The 17,003-nt window shown below is 35.2% G+C and overlaps 1 long non-coding RNA gene across 1 annotated transcript in view; it reads right to left on the bottom strand.

Moving 5' to 3' along the window:
- Positions 1-4,194: 4,194 nt before the first annotated feature.
- Positions 4,195-17,003, bottom strand: part of LOC145797406 (uncharacterized) — a 15,274-nt gene continuing 2,465 nt past the window's right edge. The window contains exon 2 of the long non-coding RNA XR_014338929.1: positions 4,195-4,491. This is a non-coding gene — a long non-coding RNA (uncharacterized LOC145797406). The remainder of the gene's footprint in view (positions 4,492-17,003) is intronic.

Genomic DNA, 17,003 nt, shown 5'->3' with positions numbered 1-17,003 from the left:
CCAGTGCAGTTGGCACTGTGAGAGAGGGAGAGCGAGACGGAGGGAGAGAAAAGAAGAGAAGAGAAGAAGAACAGAGGAGAGGGAAACAAAGGGGCAGCACGAATGCTAGTGTAGTCGGCGCTGCGAGAGAGTGAGAACGAGAGGAAGAAAAAGACAAGAAGAAGAGAGGAGACGACATACCTGTGCCGTTCGAGGCCACGAGAGTGAGGGAATGAGAATGGAGTTTTCAAGTGTTTAACAAATTCTAAGCCAAAAAAACATTAGGGCACATACAGAGGCAGATTGCCACCGACTCACCAGAGGCAGATCACCCAAAAAAAAAAAAAAAAAATTCAAAAACAATCCAAAACAATTTTTAGATTTGTTTTTTAAAAAAAAAATTAAAATTAATTTGAGAGTAATAAAAATCAAAAATATATTTTTAAAATTTTAAAAATTATTTATGACTTAAAAGATAAAATTATAGAAAAATAATATGTATTTTTTTATTTTTTCACCCAATTTTTTTTTTTAGTTTTTTTTGAAAAAAAATTGAAACTAGATTCTGAAAATAAAACCAAACATATTGAAATTGATAATCTAACCACATTCTTTGAAAAAGTTCAATTTAATGAAAAAAAAATATTATTATTTTTTATTTTGTAGAAGTAGGGGTAATATATATTTTAATGAAAAATATTTTTCACTAAAATAAAAGTTAATTTTCTGTAGTCAATGAAAAATATTTTTCTGCGGCCTTTTTTTTTATTACTAAATATCATGAACTAATTTTTTGTGGTAGAGGAAAAGGAGCGGCAGCAGTAGTGAAGGTGGTGGATAAGAGATGATGGTGGTGGTGGTGGTGGTGGTGATGGTGATGGCGAAAGAGATTAGTGGTGAAGCTATGGTAGTGGTAGTGTAAATGGAGTGGCAGGGGTGAAAGAGAGGTAATGGTAGTAGTAGTAGCAGTAGTAGTAGTGGTGGTGGTGGAGTGGTGGCGATAGTAGTAGTAATGGTAGTCGTAGAGGTGAAGTGGCGACAGTAGAAGTAATAGTGGTGGTGGAATGGTGTTTGTAGTAGTGGTGAAGGTGGTAGAGGAGATGGGTGGTGAGAGAGAGTGATAGACAGAAAAGAAACATAGAGAGAAGAGAGCTGGACGAGAGAGACAGAGAAAGATAGAGAGAAGAGAGATGAGCAAGAGAGACATAAAGAGAAGAGATATGAACGAGAGAGACAGAGAGAAAGATAGAGAGAAGAGAGATGAGCGAGAGAGATAAAGAGAAGAGAGATGAACGAAAGAGACAGAGAGAGAAAAGAGATGAGAAAAGAGATGAAAGAAAAGATAGATGAGTGAGAGACACAGAGAGACACAGAGATTAGTGAGAGAGTGAGCAATGTGAACACAATGGGGGAGAGAGATAAACAGATAGATAGACACATAGAAAGAAAGAGAGAGAGAGAGAGAGAAGAGTGAGAGACAGACAAACAGACACAGAGAGAGAAGAGTGAGAGAAGATTGATAAGTGAGAAAGAGATAAAGAGATATAGAGAGAGAGAGACAGAGAGACAGAGAGAGAAAGAGATAGGGAGAGACATATAGAAAAATAGAGAGAAACAAGAGATGAGAGAGATATATAGAAAGAGAGCGAAAAGAGATGAACGAGAGAGAGAATAGAAAAATAGAGAGATAGAGAGAACAGAGATGAATGAGAGAGACAGAGAGAGAAAAGAGATGAGTGAGATAGAGAGAAGAGAGATGAGCGAGAGAGACATAGAAAGAAGACAAATGAGAGAGATAGAGAGAAGAAAGATGAACGAAAGACACACAGACAGATAGACAAACAAACAGAGAAAGAAGAGTGATGAGTAAAAGAGAGAAAGAGAAGAGTGGTGGTAGTTGAATGGCATTTGCAGTAGTGGTAAATGTGGTAGAGAAGATGGGTAGTGAGAGAGAGAGATGAGTGAGAGACGAATAGAGAAAAGAGATAGAGAGACAGAGAAAGAGACAGAGTAATGAGCGACAAAGTGTGCCGTCGCAAATAGTTCCGTCTCATATACCCACTTTTCTTGTAGTGAGGAATGAGAAGGAGTTGTGTGTGAGAGTGAGATGAGAAACAGAGAAGGGTTAGGGCAAAATTTTTGGGGGAATCCCCAATTTGAAAGGGAATTTCAAATTAAGATAAAATTTTGTGAAAATATTTGCTGCTAATTTTTTTTAGAGATGTGAAAAATAGATCAGGCTTGTTAAATTAATATTTTTTAATTTTGTTTATTGTTTATACTTTTTACTTTATTGGAGTTTTATGACTCAGTTTGAGAAAAAAAAATTACAAAATTTAGAAATATTTAGAAAGTATAAATTTAAAAATAAGTCTTACAAATCAGATTTATTTACTCATAAGTCATGAGTGAATTTTTTTTTACACACTTAGCCTTCGTTTTGATAATGAATTTTTTTTTGAAACTTTTTAAATATATGTTTTGTGTCTGTAAAATGATTATTTCATTAGTACTGGTAATAATATTGAAAAATTTATTAAAATGATAAATAATTGGGATATTTTGTCTTTTATTTGTGAATTTTGATTTATTCTTAATTTTTGGCGACTAAAAGGAATTTTGTCGCCGAAAGTTAACATTTGGCGACCACAATTTTGGTCGGCAAAGATTAAAAATTAATTTTTTTATTTTCATTCGGCTACCAAAAAATGTAGTAGCCAAAAGTAGGTCTTTGGCGACTACAAGGAATTTTGTCGCCGAAAGTTAACATTTGGCGACCAAAATCTTGGTCGGCAAAGATTGAAAATTAATTTTTTTTTATTTTCATTCGGCTACCAAATAGTTTAGTAGCCAAAGGTAGGTCTTTGGCGACTACAAGGAATTTTTTCACCGAAAGTTAGCATTTGGCGACCAAAATTTTGGTCGGCAAATATTAAAAATTAATTTTTTTATTTTCATTCGGCTACCAAATAATTTAGTAGCTAAAGGTAGGTCTTTGGCGACTAAAAGCAATTTTGTCGCCGAAAGTTAACATTTGGCGACCAAAATTTTGGTCGGCAAAGATTAAAAATTAATTTTTTTTATTTTCATTCGGCTACCAAACAATTTAGTAGCTAAAGGTACCTCTACGGCTACTAAATTTTTATTTAGTCGTCAATTGTCATATGTTTAGCTACTAAAAATTGTTTTAGTCGCCAATTGTAATATCTTTAGCTACTAAATTTTTTTTAGTAGCCAATAATCAACATTCCCCTACTAAAAAAAATTGGTAGCTAAAAAGTTGACTTTTGCCGACTAATATTATTTTTGGTAGCCAATTCCGTGACTTTTGGCGACTAAATTAGTTTTGGTAGCTAAAAGTGATCGGCAAAAATGTTTTTTCTTGCAGTGGTTGTGAATGTGAGTGGTGTACATGGGCTTGGGCACTACTGGCCATGGGACATGTGCTATACACGTGAACCGTGATAGATTGAAAAAAAATCCTTTAAAAATAATGACAGTTTAGACAATCAAAAATAAAATTACAAAAAATTGTTGAGAGTGGATATTACGCAAGATGAATTACATTGTGGGGGCAGCCATCATCAAGTCTAGCTCAAAGTTTGTTGTAAAATACCTTTCGTATCATACAAGCCTAATTTAACAAATAAAAAAAAACGCAAAACAATGGCTATGTTTGACATAAATTTTTTGGGTTGAATTAATTATAAAAAAACAAAATAAACTAAAAAATTAATAAGATAAAATATTACATCTAAATCAAAATTATTTTATTTTTTCTCTTATAAAAGTTAAAAAAGTCAAAAAATCCATCCCAAATAAGACTTTTTAGCCCCAGACTAAAATAGTCAAAAAGTTAAAAAAAGTAATCGACATCCCAAACAAAGCCATAATGTGGGTTTCATTTTCAAGAACAAGAAATAAATAATTTGGGATGATTAAAAAAAAATTTAAGTTGGAACCTTATAACAAAATAAATTCTGAATTTTTATTAAGTCAAATTAAACCCTAATCTTTTGATTTATTTTTAATATAAACCATTCGCATGTTTTTGTGTCACGATCCAAATGCACCCCTGTAGGTTTAGCATTGTAACTGGGCAGTAATCCGTAATTACCAAAGGCCTGTTTAACAATAATAACGATAATACAATATAAAGAAGCTGGGAGAAGCCAGTCAATAATAACATATATCGTCTAATGAATTGTGGGGACTTGAATGGAAATAAACTTTCATATACATAATTATATCTACAAACACTTATATTCATAAAACACACATATATATATAAGACAAAATACAAGTTAGAAAATTAAATCCCATTATCAAAAACAGTATTAACAAAAGTCATAAAACATTCTTTTCACTTAGTAATAGCAAAAAGGTGAATTTGAGCCACCCAAAAAGCCTTGACACAAGCTGGTTCGGAACCTCGCGATGAGGCATAATGACTGGCTCGACAAAACAAGAGTTCGGGTCGTTGCCACTAGCTTTGATTTAGTGCTCGATCACCTATATATATATAGTAAACAGTGAGTTAGAACCCAGTAAATAACAACTGTGTAAAGAGGTTAAAAATGATGTGCTTACAGTATTTGAAACAATCGATTATCAATGGAACCTTTTCAATCAATACCTTTTTGTCAATCAATCGTTCAATTCAATCAATTATATTTGTATAGGTCATACATGGTACATCCAATAGCAACAATACAATAGATCTTAAAGACCGAACAATCAATTGATGGCCATCAAACAATAGACAATAGTTCTAAGAACTGGAACTAACAGAGATCTCTGTAACAATAGCGATAACAATATCAATAACAATAACAATGTGCTATGGATGCCACAAATATAGTTTAAAAGAGGATTATCATTCAATCAATAAAAAGTGACAGTTCAGAAACAATATAATTTATTATTCAAAAAATAAATACAATTGAACATATCTTTTTAACAATGTTACTCACAGTGGGCTTCTCGATACACGTATTAATGAGTCGGCATCTGACCTAAACAAATAAAGTCAAGCATAACACAATTACAATCACATTCTTACAATACTACTAAATTCGATTGTTCGATCTCTTTTCGTTTTCTCTTGTTCAGTTCTCATTCTATTCTTTATTTTGTTTCGTGTCTATAAAATGCACATGAATGTAATGCGTATGGAAAAACATTTTAAAACGATACAAATGGAGGTCCGGAAGGTAAAAAAGAGGAGCGGAAACAAAACTGGGTCTGCCCAAAGGGCCGCACATGCAGGGGTCTTGGTCACACGTGCTGGACCTCCACGTCACTTGCTCCCCGCACGTGCAATTATTTCAGATTGCAACTCAAAATTGCCTTGTTTCCGCACATGCAGGGCTCTAGGCTGCACGTGCGGTGCTGCTTCAAAACAGTCCGAAAATTGCTCTTCATTTTGACATGCATCCTTTCGGAAAACCAACCTCATTTTCATCCATTTCAAGCTCCAAAAACTTTCAAGAACACATTGAATTTAACATAGTAAGCTTAAACAAAATTCGTAACTTTAATTTGAAACTCAACTTCATGCAAAAGTTCAAACTCTTGAAATTTAATACAAAATCATAACCTATGCAATTTGAGCTCCAATCTTTGAATTTTCATGGAGTTTACCTCTTCAATGTTCAAAACTCATGCAAGAAGCTCAATGTATGATCATGAAGTTCAAGAATTATGCCATGCATGGTGGAATTAATAGTTAATTCATTCTTTACTTCTCTAAATATACTTGTACGTCTTAACTCTTAGTAATATGAGCAAAACCTCTAATTGATCATCCATTCATCCTAATTTAATCTTAAATCTTAGAAGATGATGAATGTGCAAGTCTCAATTTCAAGAAAATAGAGAAAAAATGCTTACCTTACCTGTTGCTTTGTGAGAATTCAAGACAATCCTCTACCTTCTTCCTAAGTTCTTCTCCTCTCCTTTTCTTTCTTATTGAATTCTCTCTCTAGTGCACTCTCTCTCTCTCTCTCTACACGTGTAATGCTCACCAAGGCCACCAACTCTCTCTTAGATTCCTTTTGTTTGTATCCAACTTGAGAAGTAAAAAGTAGACTTATAGGTGGTGTTTGGGAACCTAGGTTCCAAATTTTTTTCTCATTTTTTCCACTAAAAGACAAACTTTTTACAAAATCAAAAAAAAAACACATCCAAACAAAATATCACATCCAACCCCATAATCATTTCACTTTTTCTCTCACAAATATCACATCCAACCACATAAAAACCCAACTATCTTCCCAAACACCAAAAATTTTTTATCCAATAAAAACCGACAACTAAAAAAAGCTACATAAAAACTCACTTCCCAAACACCATCATAATAACTTTGCGCTAATTATACGTGTAGTACTAATTAAGTTAAATTAAACTACAATATTTTCACTCAAATTAAATTAAATCCCATCATCTTTCTTAATTACACTAAATTAAATTATACTAAGGTGAATTAGGCTCTAATTCCTATCCAATTTCTTAATTCTAACTTGTTAAAATTAACGAATCAGACAGATGTAATTCACACCTATACGTATCTGTTTAAAATAATACATGGCACAAATCAATATGATGCATATAATACATGGCACATAATTCACAATTAACACGTAATCACATGATCAACATTAATCACATAATTAACTTAATTAAGGAGGCGGTTATCACATTTTGTTAAATAAAATTGATAGAAAAATAATATTTTAGTTATTAAATTTAATGTAAATATATATAAAATATATAAAATATTCTTTTTTTATTGAGTTTAATAACTAAAAAATCATTTTTTTCAGTTGATTTTTTACTTAGACAAATGATTTAGATTAAAACAAATCAAAAATTTATGATTTAAATTGATAAAATAAAAAACTCATAATTTAATTTGTGATAAAGGTCAAACCTTAGGATTTTGTGTGTGTGTAATACATTGTCTTCGTTTGGAATGTGGTTTGACATTTTGACTATTTTAGCTTGAGGTTAAAAAATCTCGTTTGAGATGAATTTTTTGGCTTTTTTGATTTTTGTGAGAGAAAAAATGAAATGATTATGGTTTGGATGTGACATTTTATTTTATTGGCTTTTTAGCCTATTTTGTCTTTTTGTGACTTTTTATCTTATTCAGTGTGTTTGGTTTGAGTTTTCTGAATTAAGTTTTTTGAAAACTAACTTTTTTGGTTTTCGTGTTTTTTTGTTTTTAGTGAATATTTTTAAAATTTTAAACATTTTTTTTACTTTTTTAGATGCACCTTACTTAGATGTATCTAAAAAGTAAAAAATTTGTGAAAAAATATTTTAAAAAATTAATAAATATATAAAAATACAAAAAATATACTGAATTCTTGTATTTTTTTATATTTTTGGTTTTTAGTGAATTTTTAAAAAAAAAATTTACTTTTTAGGTGTATTTATGTTAGGTGTGTCTAAAAAGTAAAAAAATTGCTTAAATTATTAAAAAAATTCAGTAAAAACAAAAAAATACAAAAACTAGAAAGTAGAATTTTCTGAAAAGTGTTTTTTGAAAAGTGGAAACAAGCAAGGTGATTGATTTTTTTTTTGGCTATTTTAGCCACAAAAAGACAAAATATGCTAAAAAACTAATGAGACAAAATATCACATCTTTTTTTTTTTAATCAAGACAAAATATCACATCTAAATCATAATTAATTCATTTTTTCTCTTACAAAGTCAAAAAAAATCAAAAAAATTATCCCAAACGAAACTTTTTAACCCCGGACTAAAATAGCCAAAAAAACCAACTCATATTCCAAACAACGGCTTAGGGTTGAGCTTATTTCATGTTAAAATTTGAATTTTACTATGATGTTTAAATTTGTGGGATTTACTATGAGTTTATTTCTATGATTCGAGTGTGTTTATCATCTACAAAAGGAATTAGATCAATATGATAATAATTACATTTTTATTTTATCATATCTGCTTCTAAGAAAATAGATGACAAGTAGGGGTGGGTGTGGGTCGGTTGCAGCCACGAAACCTTCAATCCACCATCCGTCCGCCAGATTGACGGATTGGAGAAAATCAATCCGCATCCGTCCGTCAATCCGTCAGATATAGATTGAATGGATTGGCGGATGGATGCGAATCGGTTTGGCGGTTTAAAATTTTATAAATTTTCAATATAATTCAACTTGTTCATTTCCTAAAAAAAAAAAAAAAGTATTACTGTCAGTGACTTAAAAAGTATTATAATCACTGCATGCCTTATCCAAAGAAACAAAGTTTGAAACTTTAGAATATTACAATCACTACATGCCTCATCCACATATTACAATCACAGCATGCCTCATCTACATAAAGTATTACAATCTGTGGTTCTTAAAATATAAAAACAATTCAAACCACCAAAATCATGAACAGAACAGTAGTAGATATTGTATGCATTTGTATTGTTACATCTATATCTATTTTTGAAAACAAAAACCAACCAGCATATATCATCTTTTTTATTTATTATTTTTAGAGTTAGATTTAAAACCAAAAAATATAAATAAATAATACATTTATTTTTTTCAATTCAAAAAATATATTCAAGTTGAAAACTCTTTTTCAACATAATATTTAAACTCTTTTTCAATTGAAAATACAAATAGAATATCTAAACAAATTGAAAACACAAAATCTTATAAATTACTAAGAGTGTTCGCGGTTTGGCGGTTTAGTTGTGGCCAAAGTAACCTCAAATCCGCCATCCGTTCAAAACTAGACGGATTGAAAAAAATAAATCCGTAACCGTCCGCTCGTCATCACGCATCCGTTCAAAATGCGGTGGATCGGATCGGTTCGGTTGGTTTAGACGAATCGGTATATCCACTGCTCACCCTTAATGACAAGTATGTTTTTAAAAATAAATTATTTTTTTTATAGATAAAAATCATAAAATGAAAATATTACAATTATTGAATTGATCTAATTGTTTTCATATATGATATACACGAATGAACTTATAAAATAAAATATTTAAATTATCAATACAAGACCCATAGTAGGACGAGCTCGAACATGACGATCAAATCTATATATTATATGAGGAAAAGAGGGTTTTTAACGCACAAACCTTGTGGGAGCTCTAATATTCCAATGTTAATTTTCTTATTTGTCTATTTCAAAAAAAAAAAAAAAAAAAAACAGCATTTATTGATTTCTTTCAACCCACAAGCCTTTTTGACTTCTCTCATATCTACTACCGCACCATTTTCAACTTCTTTTATACACTATGGTTAGTGATGAGATTGTTAAATTATTTTTATAAAAAAATCTAAAAATAATAATTTTTATATTAAAAAAATATCTAAAACAAATATAAATTCTTATTAAAAAAATAACATGTTGCAATTGCGAAAAGAAAAAGAGAAAAAAATTACACTATAAAAATAATTTGCATATTAAAAAAATATCTAAAACAAATATAAATTTTTATTAAAAAATAACAGTTTGCAATTGTGGGGAAAAAAAATTTACACTGTGCATTTCATTAAAATCTAAAAAAAAAATAAATTAATTTGCATATTAAAAAAAATACCTAAAACAAATATAAATTCTTATTAAAAAAATAACATATTACAATTGTGAGAAAAAGGGAGGGAAAAAAAAATTACATTGTGCATTTCATTAAAATCTAAAAAAATAATTTATATATTAAAATAATATTTAAAACAAATATAAATTCTTATTAAAAAATAATAGGTTACAATTGCAGAGAGAGAGGAGAGAGAGAGAGAGAGAGAGAGAGAAATTACACTGTAAAAAATAATTTGTATATTAAAAAAATATGTAAAACAACTATAAATTCTTATTAAAAAATAATAGGTTGCAAATGCAAAAAAAAAAAAAAAAAATAGAGAGAGAAAAAAAAATTATACTATGCATTTCATTAACATTTTATTTTTAAAAATTAATTAATAAATAAATAAATCATTTTATATTTCAAACAATTTCATTTTTGTTTTTATTTTTTATTTTTCCTTAAAATAGTTTTAGTTTTGGGCAATCACTTATTCTATACATTGTAATTTTTTGCATTTTAAGTGTATAATGGTTTCACTAATACACTCGGAGATGCACTATAAAGGAATTATCATGCGAAAATCAAGAAAGAAGAAGGAAAATAAAAAAAAAACAATACGATGTATGTGAAGCAAAGATCAAAGATCAAAACTCACAAAGCAAGCAATCAAGCAAACAAATAAATAAATAGAATAAAATGTTTAACAATAGACATTTAAAAATTTGCAACAAAATTTTATAACTTTTCTTTTTGCTAAAAAATTCTATTTGGTACTAGCTATATAAAATGCTTTTAAAATTGTTTTCTTTTCTTTTTAATTTGAAATTAAAACTGATGATACAGTTACTACACAACGGGTCCTAGATGGAATGGGTCGGACTGATCCACGCTTCTTCAACTGGTAACTGGGTGCTCAAGCCCACCAGAGAACCTACACACAAGTTCAACAGGGGAACGAGGAGTCCCCCAGCGAACCCTCCGACGAGCAAGTTAGAGAGAGAGAGAGAGAGAAGTGTAATGTAGAGATATGAACTAGAGATAAAAAAACTTAACCTTCTTCTTGTCTTCAATGTTTGCTTATATCCTTTGGTCATCATTTCGCTGTCCCTTCCGACCTGCCATCTTGGCCGAAAGTCTATGCTGTAGCTTACCTTGTTCAAGGTAAGGGGGTGCTGTTCCGACGGAGAGGTGTTGCCGTAATAAATGCTGTGATGGGCTGCATTAATGGTGATGTGAAGTGGCAATAACTTTGCAGATCTTTGTCTGCTGATGTGGCTTGTCCTTTACCTGCCGTATGTCTGAATGTCATTGGCTCTTTATGCCATGTTGGGTTCCAGTTGTTCTGGACTTCACCAGCTAGGTTACGTATTGGGCTCCAAGTGATGGGCTTGGGTTGTTCATAGTGGGCAATGGCCTTTATGGGCTTACCCACGTCAGTAGTGCCCCATTCCCGAGTGCAGCTTTAGTCCAATGAAGGGAATACTAAAGAAGAGAATAAGGGTGTTAGAGATTGGCATGATGGAGGTCGACAGGCAAGGGTGACCGAGTGGGTGGACCGACCGCGAAAGGTAAGGTGGGGGGGTGCGGGGCTCAAGATGCGGCATGTCACGTGGTGATTTGAAGTGGAAAAGACAGGGTAAGGGGAGGAGACAGTGGATCGTGGTCGTACACGTGGTAACATCTCGTGGGGAGGAGATTAGGCGTTGGATCAGAAATGAAACGATAGGTCATTATGGGTGTTGAAAAGACAGTTTTGGCGGATGTTTTGAAAAGTTTTCAAACTGGCGCAAATTAATTACGACCCTTGGAATACAGGCAAGCCTTGGGCTTTTGGCATTATTCGATTTACCTACTTCTTTGCAAAAAATCAAAACATCCCAAGTGTTAACTCCTTTGTTGCTGACGATACACCTCTGCAACATTTTTTCATTTTCCTTGCACCTGCATCCGAAGCAATTCGCAAACATACCATAAAAATGGCCAAAGGAGAAGCTGTGAATGTCAGAGTGGATCCGCTTGGTGATGACGACACAGTGGAGCTAGCAGAGCAGTATAGGACGGAGAGACAAATGGAGAGGGTGGGGAAACCAGTGGTACGATCTTATGCTTCCACCATGATAGCAGCTCCGAAGCCAATCAACCAGGCGGAACCAGATCACTGGCATACGATGGCTGACAAATCAACGGTTACCGCGGTGGAGTTGAAAGCTATTCGCGAAAAATACCAGGTGGCTGCTGAAATAGAATTATTGTTGCCGATGTCAATGGAAAGGCCATCCGATGCAAGGCCATGGGAGTTTGCCCTTTACGAGGAAGCATAGAAGGGAGGACTGAGGCTGCCATTGCCGCAAGTGGTGGTAGATGTCCTGAACTGTTTGGAGGCGACACCAGGCCAACTAATGCCCGACGCGTGGAAGATTGTACTGGCCTGTGCAAACGCGTGGCCGAAGGCGAATGAAGGGGCGGCCATGACAGTAGACGAATTCTTCGCATGTTATAAGGCCTCAGGACAACAAGAGATTTGGGTGACGTTGCAGGCGGCGACAGGGAGGGGTCTGGTGGCGAGGCTTCCATCATCAATTAAAGGTTGGAGGTCGCGGTGGTTCTATGTGTCGGCGAATGGAGGGGCTGGGGTGTGCATGGTGTGGAGAGTGCCCACCAAATCTGTAGAGCCAAAACTGGGAACAGTGGCAGGGGAGAGAATAAAAAAAGGTGAAGGCATGGCGGGAGAAGGAGGGGGTCAAGTGGGACGAATTCGTTCAACCCTCAGCCTTGTTTGGAGCGGGGTTGGGTCCTCAGCCAAACGGTGGAGATCTGGGGCGAGCTGAATTTGAGGCGAGGAGGAAAGCGTAAGAGGCTGAAGATATGGCCATCCTCGCCAAAGCCAGTAAGTTCAAAGAGGCCCAGGAAGACCGACTACCAAAGCCGATTGCGACGGAGAGGATCCGACCTCGCCCCAAACCCTTGGGAGAAAAAGACTTAGGTAGATTTGTGCCCCGACCGCTCCTAGTAGATCCTTTGAAGGAGAGGGCTTTGAAGGAGATGGAGGTGGAGGGTGTGGTAAAGAAGAAGAGGAGAGTGAGGAGGAGTGAAGAAGAGTCTGCCGTGAAGAGGAGGAGGGAAGTGATGGCAGAAGAGACCAGCATGGCCAAGGAGGCAGAGAAGGGGGGAATTGAGGAGACCCCAGGAGGGGCGGTCGTCCTAGAAGTGGTGGAGGTCGCCTTGGAGAGAGTGGAGGTCGTCCCAATAATGGTGGAGATCGCCTCAGAGGTGGCGAGGGTCGCCCCCGAAGTGCAAATAGAAGGTGGGGCAACTGGCCCTGAGCCAAGGGGAGGAGAACAGCCCAGGGGGGTCCTGCGCCCCAATGAGGGGGTGTCAGGTTGACGACCGGGATCTACCACGCTCGTGCAGTGGCTGGGCGGCTGGAGGGAGATGAAGGCCTAGCCAGGGCAGGTGTAGATCGCCTTGTGGGGATCGTGGATGAGGCAGTCGTGCGCTCAGTAGCCAGATTCAATGAAGCTGAGTTGCTGAGGGGGTTACGCTCTGCTGAGAAAGGCAGCGGCTGCAAAGATGAGGGTAGATGAGGCCAAGGCTCAACTTGCAAGTTTGAAGGCGGAGCGTGCAGGCTGGGAGAGTGCCCATGCTGAGCTGCGAGCGGTCAAGTTGGAGTTGGAGAACGAGCGCCGCCAGGTTGTGTCGCTCGAGTTCCAACTGGCAGGCGAGCAGAAGAAGCTGGGGGATGCTCAAAAAGACTGCGCGGTCGCCATTGAACGATTTGAAGAAGCTATGACCAACAATGAAAATCTGTGTGCCCAGCAGATCAAGAAAAAAAAAAGACGCAGACCTGGAGATTGCTGGGCTGCAGAAGGAGCTGGAAGATAAGCGTGTTAAGGCAATGGAGGGGAGGGAGGCCCTGCAGAATGAGTTGCAGGAAGAGAGGGGCAAGGCGACTGCTGAAAGGGCAGCCCTGCAGAAGGAGTTGGAGGATGAGAGGGCCAGGGCAGCCTCTGAAAGGGCGGCATACCCCGATCTGTGTGTTGCAACAGTGGATCAGTTCAAGGGGTCTGCTGAATTTCAGATGGCAGTTGACGCCGCAGTCGCCAGCAGCTTGGCGAGAGAGGAGTCTGGGGGGGCGGGCCCGTCGAGGACGACCGTTGAAGGCAGGACTGAGGCAGAAATTATTGAGAGCTTCCAGCGGTCCGACTTCTATAAGCACGAAATGGCTGAGTTCTGGGACAGTGGTTGGAAGATGTTCAAGCGTAAAGCTGAGGAGCTGTTCCCAGACTTAGACCTGAGTAGTGTAAAAATTGACGACGACGATGTGGCCCAGACCGCCTTGGATCAGGGTATTGAGGAAGAAGACCTCGTGTCTAGTGAGGAGGAGTAATTGAAGAAGAAGAAGACCATGCACTTAGAGTTGTTTTTGTGTGTTTGTTTTTGTTTTTGAATTACTGTAATGAACTTACGTACAAATTTGTGAATAAATAAAATTTTATTTGTGTTTTCATTCGATTGTCTGTGCTTGTGCATCTGAAAAGTGGAGGTACAGTTGTAATAAAAACTAAATTTAAGAACTCCTCAATGTAGAGTGGAAGTGAATCTGTAATAAAAACTCAATGCAGAGTAAAGTTAAAGGCTCCTCAATGCAGAGTGAAATTGAACTTGTAATAAAAACTCAGTGCAGAGTAAAGTTAAGAACTCCTTAATGCAGAGTGGAATTGAATATGTAATAAAAACTCAATGCAGGGTAAAGTTAAGAACTCCTTAATGCAAAGTAGAATTTAAAATGTGATAAAATTATGAGTTTGTGTTTGCCACACTGCTAAAGTGGATGAGAATGGTTTATTGGAGTTAGGCTTGACTAGTAAGGAAAGAGGTTGACTTGTAAAAGTTGATGGAGAAGGAAATAATCTGACTAGTAAAGGAAACATGTAAGAACATCGTTGGAATTTGACTAAGTGAAAAGTGGTGTAAAAACTTGGACTTGGAATTGTGACTAAGTGTGTCTACTAACGCCACAAGTATGTGTGCTCAATTGGGGCTAAGCTGTGGTTTACTGACGTTGCAAGTAACTCAGTTTTGGACCTGGAATTGTGGCGCTCAGTTTGGCTGAGACTTGTTATGCTTGGTCTGGCTGAGGCTTGGTCTGGCCGAGTACTTCATGCTCAGTCTGACTGAGGCTTTTAAAGCTCAGGCTGGCTGAGGCTTTTGGTGCTCGGTCTGGCTGAGGCTTTTGGCGCTCTGTCTGGCTGAGGCTTTTTGTGCTCAGTCTGGCTGAGACTTTTGGTGCTCTGAGGCTTTTTGTGCGCCAACTGATGATACAGTTACTACACAACGGGTCCTAGATGGAATGGGTCGGACTAATCCATGCTTCTTCAACCGGTAACTGGGTGTTCAAGCCCACTAGAGAACCTGCACACAAGTTCAACAGGGGAACGGGGAGTCCCCCAGCGAACCCTCGACGAGCAAGTTAGAGAGAGAGAGAGAGAGAGAAGTGTAATGTAGAGATGTGAACTGGAGATAGAAAAACTTAACCTTCTTCTTGTCTTTAACGTTTGCTTATATCCTTTGGTCATCATTTCGCTGTCCCTTCCGACCTGCCATCTTGGCCGAAAGTCTGTGCTGTAGCTTACCTTGTTCAGGGTAAGGAGGTGCTGTTCCGACGGAGAGGTGTTGTCGTAATAAATGCTGTGATGGGCTGCATTAATGGTGATGTGCAGTGGCAATAACTTTGCAGATCTTTGTCTGCTGATGTGACTTGTGCTTTACCTGCTGTATGTCTGAATGTCATTGGCTCTTTATGCCACGTTGGGTTCCAACTGTTCTGGACTTCACCAGTTGGGTTATGTATTGGGCTCCAAGTGATAGGCTTGGGTTGTTCATAGTGGGCTATGGCCTTTATGGGCTTACCCACGTCAAAAACTATAGTAAATTTATGTAAGTATAATTGCTAAGCACATTTTTTTACTTAATGTATAATATTTATATTGACTACTTTTTTCAGGTTTACTTTTTTAAATATTTATATAGAAGTAAAAAAATGTCGTTAGGAATAAAATTTTCCTTAATTTAGTTATAAATTTTGCCGGTACATTATTTTTAAATTTTGAATAAAAAAAATATAAAATAATTGATTGACGATATACTGTATTTGTTATATTTCTTTTTCTGTATAGAAAAAAAAGAAAAAAAAATATTTAAAAATCACAATTCATATATATACAAATAATTATAAATACAACTCGTAAATAACACCGGTGGAATACTAGTTCATATTTAACCAAACAAGGCTGATGGTTTTTACGTGAATGGTAGTTGAGAAGACAACATGCTGGAAAAGAAAAAATGTGTATTTTTTTTTTGAATGTAAGAAAAAATATGTAGAACTTTAATTTTCGGTCAAACCAAACAACCAAATAAAAAACAAAAATACTAGAAATCTCAAAAGTTCTACTAAAATTTTTACTAAATATTTTAAATGGGTGTAGAACTCACATGAGACTCACATGATGTGAGTCACATATTCATGTAAGACATTTGGTAGAACTTTTAGAATCTCTAACATTACTCAATAAAAAAAGACTAATAATTTTTAGGGGTACTTACGTATAGGTCCTAATAAGTGAATTTATTATTTAATAGGTCCTATGAAAAAAATTTGTCATAAAAAAAGTCACTAATTATAAATTTTAGCGATAATTTATAAAAATCATAACAAAAAAAAGTCACTAATTGTCAATTTTTAGCGATATATATAAAAAATTGTCACAAAAAAATTATTTTTAGCGACAATTTTACCAAAACTTATTTTCAATAGGACTTGATGGGAATTAAGTCCAACTATTAAGACCTATTGGTAATTTAATCTAATTTTTTTTAACATGAATGGTCATTAAACATATATTCAATGTCATTAATACATTGTTCACCTAAATTATGACACATAAGTGATACTACATGTACTAATTAGTATACTAACTAGTATACCAACTAGTGTTATGCTATTATACAAATTACAAATACTTAAAACCTCTAAATTATGCCACATCATCTGTTACTATACTAATTGATACATATAACATTATTCATGACACATAGGTAATCGTATACCAGTAGTTTATTTATTTAAATTTATTTATTTATTATTTATTATTTTTAAGTACTTTAAAATAAGTGATTCTTGGATACTTCAGAACTACAGTCACATGATAGCATACTCTATGATATTATAATTGTGGAGAAAGTGAAAATATTAAGATTTTGTTTTGAGTGATTGAGAAATATAAAAGGCATAGTAAATGATGATTGATGAAATAATATTCTAAAACAATATTAGAATATTAAAATAAGAACACAAAATTAATAAACTTAATATTTACACAAACAACTATTAAATTAGAGTACCTCATTAGGGGTGTAAATTTAATCCGGCCACCCAGGCTTGGGTTCGGGCCGGTCCACTGGTCAA

This window comes from Camellia sinensis, chromosome 8, assembly GCF_055761805.1.
Source record: "Camellia sinensis isolate YWXY chromosome 8, ASM5576180v1, whole genome shotgun sequence".
In the NCBI taxonomy this organism is placed as follows: Eukaryota; Viridiplantae; Streptophyta; class Magnoliopsida; order Ericales; family Theaceae; genus Camellia; species Camellia sinensis.
This window is presented reverse-complemented; position numbering and strand designations above follow the sequence as displayed.